Source organism: Lissotriton helveticus, chromosome 2_1 (genome assembly GCF_964261635.1).
Source record: "Lissotriton helveticus chromosome 2_1, aLisHel1.1, whole genome shotgun sequence".
Taxonomy (NCBI): domain Eukaryota; kingdom Metazoa; phylum Chordata; class Amphibia; order Caudata; family Salamandridae; genus Lissotriton; species Lissotriton helveticus.
In genome coordinates, this window is record NC_136059.1 from 736,587,163 (window position 1) to 736,600,535 (window position 13,373).

Genomic DNA, 13,373 nt, shown 5'->3' on the forward strand with positions numbered 1-13,373 from the left:
GAGTGCCAGGTACCGAAGTCAGACCCACCCCGTCCCCCCTACACCTATTGTGTCTATCAAACACTAGAACACAATGGTGATATGGAGGGAAAGGAGGGAACAAAACAAGGAAAGAAGGGGAAGAGACACTGGACTTCTTGGACGGATCTCCCTCTCTGGTGGAAGCTGGCACTAAAAAGAATGGTTTGGTTAGCACAACAACAATCAACAAACATGTAAATATTCCTCCAGAAGATATTCTATTTACCTGGTTTTTACAAGAGATGGCCAATATCATGTAAGATTAGGACACTGGACTTCTTGGACGGATCTCCCTCTCTGGTGGAAGCTGGCACTAAAAAGAATGGTTTGGTTAGCACAACAATCAACAAACATGTAAATATTCCTCCAGAAGATATTCTATTTACCTGGTTTTTACAAGAGATGACCAATATCTTGTAAGAACAGGGGTGTTGAATCTTCAAGGTGTCTAGGTACCATGAAATGCCTGTTGTAATTTAAAGCATATAACCATCTGGTGTTCTATTCACCAATAATTAAGAATAGGTATCTGCACTAGGCTTACCCCAAAAGCAACAGGCTGAACTGTGTGGAGGGATAGCAGCACAATATGAACACAGCGAAAATGGAGTATCTGTAAGTTAACAGTAGGCATAAGAATCAACACTCTAAGGAATTGGAAGAATGGTAAATGAATAAAGTGCGCTACAAGCGCATTACTCGATCTTCTCTCCTTTGTACTGTGACAGATGCCAGTGCCAATGAAATCCAGCAACACAAAGGATTAATAAGAACCAAAAAAGGGGAGTAGTCCTGTCAGGCGGACCACAACTCCCAAACTCCCCCAGGAAGCCCCAATCTACACTCCCCACAAGTCCGGCCCCTCAACGGAACCGAAGTCCGGCCGAGAGGCGGAACCGTGGGTAAGAGAACTGAGACCTGCAGCTGGAGTATGGGCTACGGAGGGCACGTCTGGGAGAGATGGTGGTACCCTGTGGCAGTGGTCCTGGACTGTGAGACAGTTGCTATTCACACCTGCATCCTCCTATCAGTGGAGTGAACCCTACAGCGAGGCACATGTTCGAAGGACATCGCCTTCTCATCCTGCTATATACAGAACAGCACAGGAGTGCGACACAGTTTACCCATATCGGGAGGCACCCGGGCATGGACCGGAACAGGAGGTACGCAAACTCCACTACCGCCACCTAAACTCAGAACTGACAAGATGGTGAAGCACGGAAACGCAGATCAAACGGAGAGTAAGTTGGCTTGCAGCGATGGAGCGGTTAGAAGAAAATATCAACTAGAACCGTACCTCTTTGGAATCCAAGATCGACAAGGTGGGAATCGACCTCACTCATCTACATGCAGATCACAGGAAATTAGCAGACCGCACTACCGTTCTTCAAACTGTACTTACTGACATCACCACAAGTGGCCCAGGTAGACAAGCATGTACACGACCTGCTCAACAGTGTGGAGTTCCTGGAGGACAGGTCTGAGGACACTGAAGGGCGGGCGCGAAGAAACAACGTAAGTATAGTTGGATTGCCGGAACGCTGGGAGGGAAGGGAGCCTACGCTGCACATGGAAAACTGGCTCAAAGACCTTTTACCGGAGGGTACTCTTTCGCCTCACTTCGTCATAGAACGCGCACACAGAGTCCCTGTAAGACCCCCCATGTGGTCGAACCCACAGCCCATGCTCCTCCGACTTCTCAACTACAGAGATAGGGACTCCATCCTACAGGAAACCAGGAAACTGCAAGACATCCAGGTAAACAACCACAAAATAATGTTCTTTTCGGACTACACCATCCAGGTACAGCGGCAAAGACACTCCTTTATGGCCGTGAAGAAACGTCTTCTACAGCACAGCCTGAAATATTCACTGCTCTTCCCCGCACGCTTGCAGTTAGTGACGAGTGACAAAAACACTTCTTCGCCACGCCAGAGGAAGCAGAGGACTGGCTGGACAGCTTCACTGCCGCGGGACCTCGAGACAACTCCGTGTCGGCCGCCTTGCCGAAATTTAGGGGCCCCTTCCGCCGCCGTCGGAGAGAGAGAAAATCGACAGGAACTCGAACGCTGCCCTCCCCGTCGGTGGGACCACACGCGGACGTAATCCTCAGTGGCCAACGGGATGCCTTGCAGGCAGTGGCAGAAATCAGTGGTTCTTTGGTGGCTGAGGATGCATCGAATTCGAGCCAATGGGACCTGCCCAGTGATGATGAGCAGGTGTATGGTCTTCTAAATTCGCAGGACTCGACTGAGCAACCGGACGTTACTCCTCAGACAGCTGATGGCATCATATGAACGTTGCTGGACTGTATCCTTGATTGGACTACTAGCGGTGGTAGTGTGAAATATCGGTAAATGTATCCAGTAGTTAATGTGGTGTACATACATGGAGGCCTCACTTCGGCCACTGAGTCACATACGAAGTGGTGATTGCCATCATGTTATTGGGGGGGAGGGAGGGGTTTGATCTTATACTCTGTCATGGTTGTGTCGGCGCCAGTGTATACCGTTGGCCTGGAGAGGGTCCCCGGGCTGGGGGCGAAGTCTGCTTACATTATAGTGTACTATGTCTGGAGATGGGGAGCTTCTGGAACATGGGACTCATAAATTGTTGATTATCTGTACGTCATACGCAGCCTACCCCCCCTGGTCGTTTTGACTGTTGCCTCTTCAGAGGGTTTGGACGATTGCTGGTTGCACCATCGCCCTTCTGGTATTTCTTTAATGTTTATGTCATTGTATTGGTTTGTTATGAGATATCTTTTATGGTACATCTTTTTAGCTTGTCGAAAAATGCCATGAGTCATCGGGTAGGGGTGGTTGTGCTCAGCGGGGTCATGTATACTGGGTGTGTCCGATGGGTTGCTAGGGAGGTGTGGGGGGTTTGTGTACTTTTGCAAGCATGGCTGCAGTTAAAATTGGCACATGGAATGTGCAGGGCATGCGTCACGTAGGTATCAGATATTCTCATACCTCAAGAGACACCGCATACAAATAGCTCTCTTGCAAGAGACGCACTCGAACAAGTCGGAGATCCAATGCTTACATCGCCGCTGGCGAGGCCAATTATATGCCAAGGGATATTCGGCATATGCACTAATCTGGGTGCAACCAGGGGTCCCACTTAAAATTACTCAATCGTTGATATACACAGAAGGCAGGTACGTGGTGGTGAGAGGCACTCTGGATGGCAGGCAGGGAGTGATTGAATCACTGTATGCTCCCAACACCGACCAGGCAGCCTATTTGATGATATGTCGCGCGCTTTAGCGCCATGGCATGATGTTCCTATGCTTCTGGGGGGGGACTACAACATCGTCCTAGACGCCACGCTGGTTGCTCTTTCCCGCCCCTTCCGGGCTCAGCCACACATACTGCTATGAAGGCGTTGACTAACTGGACGGGGCAGTGGAGGCTCAGGGACATTTGGAGACACCGTAATCCACATGACAGGGTGTATTCTTACGTCTCTGGTGCACACGGTTTACATGTACGATTAGGCCGGTACATGCTTCCACACGTGTTCGTGGTCTATTATTCAGGACGGACGCATTCGGATCATAACCCGCACATAATGGAGGTCTTGTGGGAGCGCCCCCGGCCACCTAACCCAATTTGGCGGATGCAGCCAGACATACTGTTAGATGAGCCCTTCCGAAGCCTGCTAGCCACGCATATACTACATTATTTTGAGGAGAATACTGGCACTGCAACGACGCCCCAAATAGAGTGGGATGCGTTTAACGTAGTGGTCAGAGTCGAGTATTTTGGTATGCAGGCTGGAATATGCCGATAACTGGAGACTGAGCTCACACATCTTGAAAATGACCTGCTCCAGAGGGAGGGGGAGGCTGTGGAAAATGACACTGGGTCGCTGGTGCGAATCAGGGGGGAGCATTCCAGATTACTTGACCGACTCCGCAATTTGAATTACGCAGCACACTCGGCACGCAACCATCACATGGGAGATGCATCTGGCAGGCTGTTGTTAATACGACAAGACACAGTCACCACACCTGTGACGTCTATACGAAACACACGGGGCATCACGGTTCATACCCAGAGAGACATACATGAAGCCTTCGTGGAGCAGGCAGGACCGCGATGTATCGGTCCTGCCTGCGAGCCACAGACGCATACATACAGGAGTTTCTATCTGCCCTGACACTACCGCGGCTGACAGAGCATCAGCAGGACGAGCTGGGAGTTCCACTGCTACCAGACGAATTGCGTGATAGTATATTCCCTCTATTGAATGGCAGGTCCCCGGGTCCGGATGGGCTACAGGCTGAATTTTTTAAGGCCTACCCCAATACATTATTACCGAAGTTGCTGCGGTGTTTACAGCGGCCCTAGATGACTCAGCCCTTACACTAACGTAGAATGAGGCAACGCTGATCTCTCTCCTGAAGCCAGGCAGAGACCCAGAAAATCTTGGTTCCTATCGCCCACTGGCTTTGCTAAACACTGTTTATAAAATTCTTGCTTCCGCCCTGGCTAGGCGTGTATCCCTGTTTGTACGCGTGTATCCCTGTTTGTACCAGCCCTAGTCCACAGTGATCAGAATGGATTTATCCCAACCAGGAGCACCTCTCTCAATATCCGTAGGCTATTCAGAGTTCAGAAATACACAACGGAGAACTAGCCACGATCTGGATGCTTAGTATTGGATTTGGAGAAGGCCTTTGATTCAGTGGAGTGGCCTTATCTTGCAGCGGTGCTGCGTAAATACGAGCTAGGGGATGGGTACTTACAAATGGTGCAGCTATTGTACCAGCGACCCATGGTAGGGGCCCGGATGGGCAAGCTCATGTCTGATACAATCAGGGTCAGACGGTGAACTAGGCAAGGATGCCCATTGTCCCCATTGCTTTTCTCCCTTGCCATGGAACCTCTGGCGGCCCTTCTGCGAGTAAGTGGAGCAGACTGGGGTATATCCCTGGAAGATGGTTTCTACACGGTGTCCCTATACGCTGACGACCTGTTGCTGTACATGAGGGACTTACATGATATACCGCCAGCTATATCTAACATATTTCGTAGGTTTAAGGAAGTCTAAGGCCGTAAGGTAAACTGGGCCAAGTCGGGTGCTTACTCTTTTAGTGAGAATGTGGACGCAACTGAAGTAACAATCAAAGGCACGGCACCTGCCTGGTACCCAACAGTGTTTAGATATCTGGGCATATACGTCTACAGATCCCCTGCGGAGATACTGGAGGGCAAGCTGCTGCGCGCTGTCTCCTCCATACGGGCGCAGATACAATTTTGGAAGACTCTGCCACTAAATGTGATGAGTCGCATCACCCTGACTAAAATGATAGTGTTACCCAGGCTATTGTATTACTTTGCAAATATGCCGGTGTATGTCCCGGTGCGGCTGTTTCGGGAGCTGGAGGGGTTGATCAGAGGTCTAGTGTGGAATACAGGACAGCTCAGAATAGCGCTGCAGAAACTATATGCGTCACCGGAATGCGGGGGCTTGGCAGTTCCTCATCTAGAATTTTATTACTTAGCTGCGCATTTGCAGTGGGTTGCAAAGTGGCTAAGCGGCAAGAACCTGGCAGATACTGCCACTGCGTCGTGTTCATGGACACAGACACAGATCTATTGCCTATTCCACCCACTGTCGAAATCTCCCCGCCCGACACAGTTGCATATTGAGTTGGCCCACAGATGCTACCGAAGGAGCCTACAACTTACAAAAGACACTATTCCCTATGCCCCCATACTACCACTGGTCGGTACGCCCCGGGGCGGAGACTTTGTAGCGGACGCGGCGCTGACGCTCTGGACTGAGGCAGGAGTGGAGACTCTGGGGGACCTATACGCGGATGGTACCTTGTTGCCCTTTGCAACTTTGACAGTGGATACTGGCCTGCCAGTGGGTCAGTTCCTCCTACCCGCAACCATCATAAGGACATTGACACAGAAGTGGGGAGATTTGACAACTGAGCCACAAACACATCAATTTCTGCAATACCTGCATGTGATGGGGGAACGAACGCATGTGATTCACTGGTGAGTGTAGGCCCTCCTCACACACGTGTTAAAACCACCACAGAGACGCCGGGCGCGATGGGCTGAAGACAGAGGTCAGCCCTGGAAGGATAGGGACTGGGAACATGTCCTGGCCACGCAACTCCCGTTTCAAACTTATACAAACGTATATAATACGCAGGGCTTATCTCTCGCCAGAGAAAATTAATAAATATTTTAACATTGCCACCACTGCCTGCCCAAGATGCCGCCTACTAGACATGCTGTGGTCCTGCCCCCTGCTTCACTCCTACTGACGTAAAATAACAGCAACTCTCACCAGTAGCATTAATACCGAAGTGTCACATGCATGGAAGGTTTGTATCCTGGGGTTACACAAACGTACGAAGGCCAACAAAGTAAGCTCCAGATTCTGTGACCTAGGTTTAATCACTGCAAAACGGCTGATAACCAAGAGATGGAAACATAAAGTCCCTCCGGAGCCGCCCCATTGGTTAAAATCTCTGGAAAATTGGGCACAGGCGGAGAGCACCATTCTTCATAGAGAAGAAACGGCTGGGCTGTGTACGTTTCCCATCGCACAGGCATAGGACAGCATCTTGAAAACTCTTGTACAAACTAGCACGGCTAGTGATACCAGTGTGGAGTGAATGGGCCGTGTACACGGGGCGCCCTCTGACATGACTGTTAGACTAGGCAATGTCCCCACACTCCTTCATGATGCTGCATAGAAGCGGTCCTAGATGCATGATGCCTTGGCACCCACACAATTACATACCAACTAAGAACAGCGACCCAGGTCATCCACGCTGCGCGCGACTCTCGACATGACCATACTCTGAAAGCACACATCGCACTAGCTACGTGTTTTTTCATTTTTTTTCTTTTATGTACCTGATATCTCCATTTCTTTTGTATTTCTTTTTTAGTTTCCTAGTTACGGTTCACGAGTTGAGAAATAAGGATATCTTGCAATCAGGGAAATGGTTCACTTCCTATCACCTGTGCCTTATTGTCTGCTGTTGTTCAACGATTGTATTGATCCCAAGTTGTATGACATTGAGCTAATAGACATGTTCATATCTGATCTATTATTGTAGGATGAAGACCTATACGATAGACATGTCCTGCCCCTCATTTAGATGCGACAGTACACGTAGGTATTGTATACCTATATCAAACTGCTAATGCACGTTACCTTTTGAGAGCTAGAGGTAAATTACGCTGTGCTCACTAAATGGTAATACCTGGAACTACACATATAATGTCATAGTGATATTGATTTTGTATGTAAGTGCATTATACCAATGCCTGATTTGATTGTAATGAGAAAATAAGAAAATGTAATAGAGATATTAAAAAAAAGAAATGGTACCCATGTATACAGGGCATAGGTACCCCAGAGGTCTCCCATGGGCTGAAGCACGTATTATGCCACTCATGAGAGTCCATTCAAAATGGAACTACAGGCCTGCCATTGCTGGCTGTGTACGTTGGTGCATGCACCACTTACTTAAGGGTCCCTGGACTTAAAACCTATAAGTCACCCCAATAGCAGGCCTTTGCAATCCTGAAGGCAGGGTGCTTGGTTCTAAGTGAGAGGGTGCCCCTGCATGAGCAGGACACCCCTCCAGCCTATGGGGTCCATTCTCCTGGGTTGTCAGTGAAGCACCCATATGCTATATAGAGGGGCACCGCATAATTACGCGATGACTATTTCGAAAATGGCTGCAACGAATCCTACCATGTTTGGTATCAAACATGTTGGAATCATACCCCCACATTGTAAACGGTGTGGGAGGTATGATTCCAAGCACTGGCAGAGCCCTCCGTTAGGCTTCCAGTGTTCCTGGTGCCAACCTTCTCGTCCGGGGCAGCACAAAATGGTTGCTGCCGACCAGAGACATATTTCTGCCCTCCTGCTGCTGAGCCAAGCTCTAGCAGAGGAAGGTGGAACCATAGGCATCCTGTCACAGGGAGGTGTGACCACCTACCAGACAGGATTTAGTGTTTTGGGACCAGGTGGGTGCGCTTGTCAGCGCCTTAAAGTCTGCTTGAGAGACACATTAGGTGTCCCTGTGCATAGTCACCAATTCTGGGAGCCGTTGGCCCCTGCTCTGGAGCGAAACTGTACAAAGGAAATGGGAGTAACCTACCCCCCCCCCTGTCCAGACCCTCCCCTGTGAGGATCCCCTGAATCTTCCCAAACCTTTCCCTAGGGTACTTAAGGGCTTACCTGGGTGTAGGTTCCTAGATTTGTCGTGGGATAAGATTCAGAACTGAAACCACTACACTTCTACTGTCTGGGCAGTCTGGACTTCGTTGGGCCAGACTTCATCTCCCTTCCAGTCTGCTGCATCGTCTGTGCCTGTGCAACATACAGGATTCGTCTAGGACCTGTGGAGCATCCAATACACTAGAAGATAATCTCCCTTCGAGTGAACTAGTCACTTCCCTGCATTTGCAGGCATCTCAACACTGCTGACCGGTCTGCTGATCCCGAGCTCCTGCGGACTCCGAAGGGTTCAACAACACAGATGGTGGTTTTCTATGTCCCTCGAGGCCTGAGCTGTCCTCTCACCGAGTTTGAGGTCAGAAACCCTTGTAGGGGCTGTATTAACCGAGACCCTGTGCACTGCGTACTTTTGCAAGTGCAAATGCTTGTTGGTAACTTTGTGTCAAGTGCATCGGGCTCCAAGTTGCCCCAACCTCTGGCAACTTCTACCAAGATCTTCAGCCACACTGCCTCGTGAGCACCGTGGCCTGCTCCTTTTAGTGAGCTGCTCGAGGTCTTCTTGCGACTCCTGTGCCTCCGGCCTGTGGGTCCATTTGAGGGTCACCTTTGTTTTCCTTGGGCTCCCCTGATTGCTCGGAGCCTGCCCTGACTCCCCTGCTTTTGGTGAGTCTCCTGGACCTTGATGGTTGTAACCGTGCACCTTCCTGATGTCCTGCACGAGTTGCATTTTCCAATGCTTGTTGGTGCTCCCACCAGACACCGATCCCTCAGCACTCTATGTCCTTCGTGGGACAGCTTGTTTCTGGGTCCTGGTTTTCCTCAGCATCGCCTGGTAATCACAGCTGCAGAGTCAAGGTCACCGTCATCTTTCCTGAGGCACCCGACATCGGAGGGCATTCGTCTTCCAAGTCTCCTGGTCGCTCCCGAGTGACATGGACTCTGTCCCCTCTGCTTTCGGGTACTCCTCTTCAATAATCCACGGTTGGATTCCCACAGACACTTTTTCCTCTTCCAGCAGCAGCAGTTTCCTGAAGTCCTCCATTGGGTTCGACTGCGGTTTCCAACACCACTTCACACGTATCCACTCGAATTCCCTGGTGTAGCTAACGTGGGTTCTATGGTATCCACAGGTGGGATGGCTCTCCAACCTTCTGTCTTCCACAGGGTTTCTTCCGTGTCCCCTGGGAAGGGTACTTAATCTTTAAAAATCCAACCACGACTTCCACATAGGCTTGTACGGAGCACGCAGTTGTGTTACCACACTGCACACGCTCTCCGTGGGGTCCCTATCTACTCACCTTGGGTGGTTCCTTGGGGTTCCAGCAAATCTACGTCCTCTTGACACTGTCTTGACTCGAGTCGTGGTTCTAATACCACTTATATGGTTTGGTCCCCCCTGGGGCCACTGTGTATTTCGTGGTATTTACTGTGTTTCTTTGCTAAAGTATTGTGTGCATTGTGTTTATCGCTGTGTTGGAGATACTTGAACATTCTAGAGAGTATTCTATAATAATTACATATTTTTATAAATACTTTGTGTGGTTCTTTTCACTTAATCTATACTGTAAGATTGCATTCTGGTAAAACAAGCTGCTTTACACTCCTTCTGGACTAAGCCTGAAGGCTGCTGTCCACTGCTACCACTCCGAGAGCTTTCTAAGGTTGTCTAAGACCTCTTAAATCACCATAAGGGTTGTCTAGACTGGTGGAAGGTGTCCACTTACAAAAGTGTACATCATATATACCAGGCCAGCCTCTCACAATGGTCATATGCCAAATAATTATTTTGTTCTGTAGCACATCCACCTCATTTGAAACAACTCAAACTTAAGCTAATGAAGTGCAAATGCTGAGCGATCTACTACACGTCGATGCCACTATAGCCTAGACTAATACTGCACGTCGTGTATGCGCAAGCCCTTGGAAAAGTTTCCTCTGTCTTGTTATACTGACTTTGGGCCACATGTATCATGTATTTTACCACTTGCAAACGAATGGTAAAATGCATTTTGGTATGTATGAATTGCAATTTGCGGTTCGGTGACATGTCACCGAATCGCAGTTTGGAATTGTGAATACATACCGGTTTGTTATTGGGAAGGTGAGTGTTTAGGGCGTGCCTTCCTAATACCGAATTGCAGCGCTCTGTAGGAATGTTTTGCGAAATGCCGTCGCAAAACTTTTGCATTTTACCTTTTACCACCTCCTTCAAGTAGGTGGTAACCCAGTCGCAAACGGGAAGGAGTCTCTAAGAGACCCCTTCTCCTTTGTGAATGTTCGTAAAAATGCTTTTTAAGAGCAGACTGTGGTCCCATGGACCACCGCCTGCTCTTGAAAAATGAAAAGAAAACATTTTTCTTTTTTAAACGCAACCTGTTTCCCTTTAAGGAAAACGGGCTGTATTTAAAAGTAAATGATTGCTTTATTTAAAAACAATCACAAACATGACCCCAGCAGGCCACTATCCCTGTGATTCTAGAGATTCCTAATGGATTGCAAATTGTGACCTGCTTCGTTAATATTAAAGAGGTAGGTCGATTTGCGACACTTTGTCATGGTGTTTCATACATTCAAATAGCTATTACCTAATTTCTATTCGCAGAGAATCGCAAATAGGTAAACTCTATTTGAAATAATGATAATTGTGGCCCTATAATTCGCACATTTTTAACCTTTTCCTAAGGTCACTTACAGGAGCTGTCCTCGAAAGGCATTTGGTTGGATAGCTGTGTGCTATACAGATAGATCTTCAAGTATTTCTACAATGGCTAGTGAGCTAGGTAATTCTAATCAGAAGCGATAACAAAACCTCCATGTTTTACATCACCAGACATGTATGTATGACATACTGCACCCTGGCCGAAGAGGCACAACTACTGTGGGGCTGGGCAATAACAAACCGAGTGGCAAGAAGACTTGCCACTGTTTGCTACACTGCAGAATAACAAATACACAAGCAGGTACTGGCAACCTGGCTGCAGGCCTATTGATTACTTGAATGTCTTTGCCATATTTCTAGTGTTCTTTAGAATGTCAAAACAGGATAATCTTTGCTGATATTGATAGCTCCAGCATCGCCATGCCAGTTTTGGTACACATACCTACTATGTCTGGCTCAGGGTATTCTTGTACCACTGAAGATTCACCTGAAGCTCCTCTCCAGGAATAACAAACGATTCTTATATCACAACTTGAAATCACAGATCATGACAGCTTGGTACCTGACCCCAAGTGCAGCCATTTGGACATATTGGCAAGTTGTGGGCAATACTGCTAAAAGGGTCCACACCTAAGACAACTGTGGCCTACAAGGCAAAGTGGAAGTGTTTCTGCCTGAGGTACAACAGAAAGGGACTAAATCCCATTTTAATACAGTTGTACCAAATATTGCCAAACTTTTCCCACATATTCAAGGAAGGTCTAAAGAGTCAATCTAGCGTGATAGCAGGTTTCAAAAGGTCTGATAATGCTTCAGCCTTGTTTGCTCAATTGACCATAAAACAGTTCATGAAGGACTCATTGTGAGATTTCCAGTTCGGTGCTCTCTGGTGCCAAGGGAGTTGAATACAGTGCCCAGTTTGCTCATGCCTGGCACTCTTTGTCCTATCCATTGGGTGGATCTCATACATTTCACGAGGAAATAGCTCTTCTCCTGCTTCTGATATCATCAAAGAGTTAGGGGAAGCATCAGACCTTCACTATAAAGGACCCATATCTGCACTTAACAAACTACAAGGTCACCCTGTGCAGTTACCCAATGTTCATGCCCCAAGTGCCCTCGGCTTTCCACTTGAGCAAACACATTATTTATTAATCTTTTACCTCCAACCATTCAGCATCAACTGAAAGGGCATCGCATTCGCTGGATGTGCACATGTGCATCACATTTTCCATGGATAGAACCGAAAATATATGTTAAATTGAATGCATTTATTCCAACAGGCATCGACTTGGTATTAAAATGAAAAATGGGTAATGGGGGAATTAGTACCCCATCACCATAGTGATTAAAGTTGGCGACATGTTTCTGTCCCAATGGCCCAAGGTGTCAGCTGCATTCATCAGGACGGGAAAAAGAATGTGGGCTCCTATCTTACCAAAGTTGGCTCGAAATTACCACTGGGTAGGTTTACCTGAGTCAGACTCTAACTGAAAGAGTTTCCTTAGGCCCTAATGGAGGTTCCTAAATACCCGATGGGAGAAGGGTGAAAGAGAGACCCCTGTAGTCACACTTACGTCAAGGTGCATCTCTCGCCGTGCGCCTAAATTGTGTTCGCTCTTCTTTCCAGATGTTATGTTATGTTATGTTATGTTATGCGTTTTTATTTGGCGCACAGATGCTCCAGCTAAGGAGCGTCCTGGCGCCCGACAAGGCAGCTGCACAACACAACTAAACAAAAGAACAGACATATGTATACACACTAAGGAAATAAAAAGGTTTTCACCGCACGACGAAAGGAGAGCAAATCGCTCATAGCGCGAATCGCTGGGGGCAAAGAGTTCCAGAGGACAGCTGCGCGCACTCGAAACGAGCGTCCACCAGCCCTACTCCGCTTGAAGCGCGGCACCACGGCCAGTTCAAGGTCAGCAGATCTTAAGGGTCGCACTGGAATGTAGTTGGCCATAAGGACCAAGAGGATCGTTGCTGGGGACCCCTTCAGAATCTTATAGGCGACGCAGAGGACCTTAAACTGGATCCGCTGGGCCACCGGGAGCCAATGCAGTGACCGCAGGGTACTGGAAGTAGGACAGAATCTTGGGAGGCCTACCACCGCTCTAGCTGCGGCGTTCTGAATCCTCTGTAAGCGCCGGATCTCAGCCTGATTCAACCCGGCCAACAAGGAACTCGCATAATCCAGCCTAGAGATGACAGTAGCTTGGATCATGAGTTGCCTGGTAGGAGCGTCGAAGAACTTAAGCACAGGACGGAGCCCGCGCAGGATGCCAAAGCAACATGCGGCCGTGCGTTTGGTGTGACACACAAACGAGAGGGAGGGGTCCAGCCAGACCCCGAGGTTCTTAAGCTCGGCGACTGGGATGGGAGCAGGTCCCAAATCCCCCGGCCACCATCTCTCTCCCCACAGTTCCTGCTGTCTGCCAAGAACCATGACCTCGGT

General features: G+C 48.6%; 1 protein-coding gene across 5 annotated transcripts in view; it reads left to right on the top strand.

The window, feature by feature from the left end:
• Positions 1-13,373, top strand: part of PPIP5K2 (diphosphoinositol pentakisphosphate kinase 2) — a 1,596,028-nt gene that overhangs the window by 711,002 nt on the left and 871,653 nt on the right. The gene's annotated exons all lie outside the window — the stretch shown is intronic.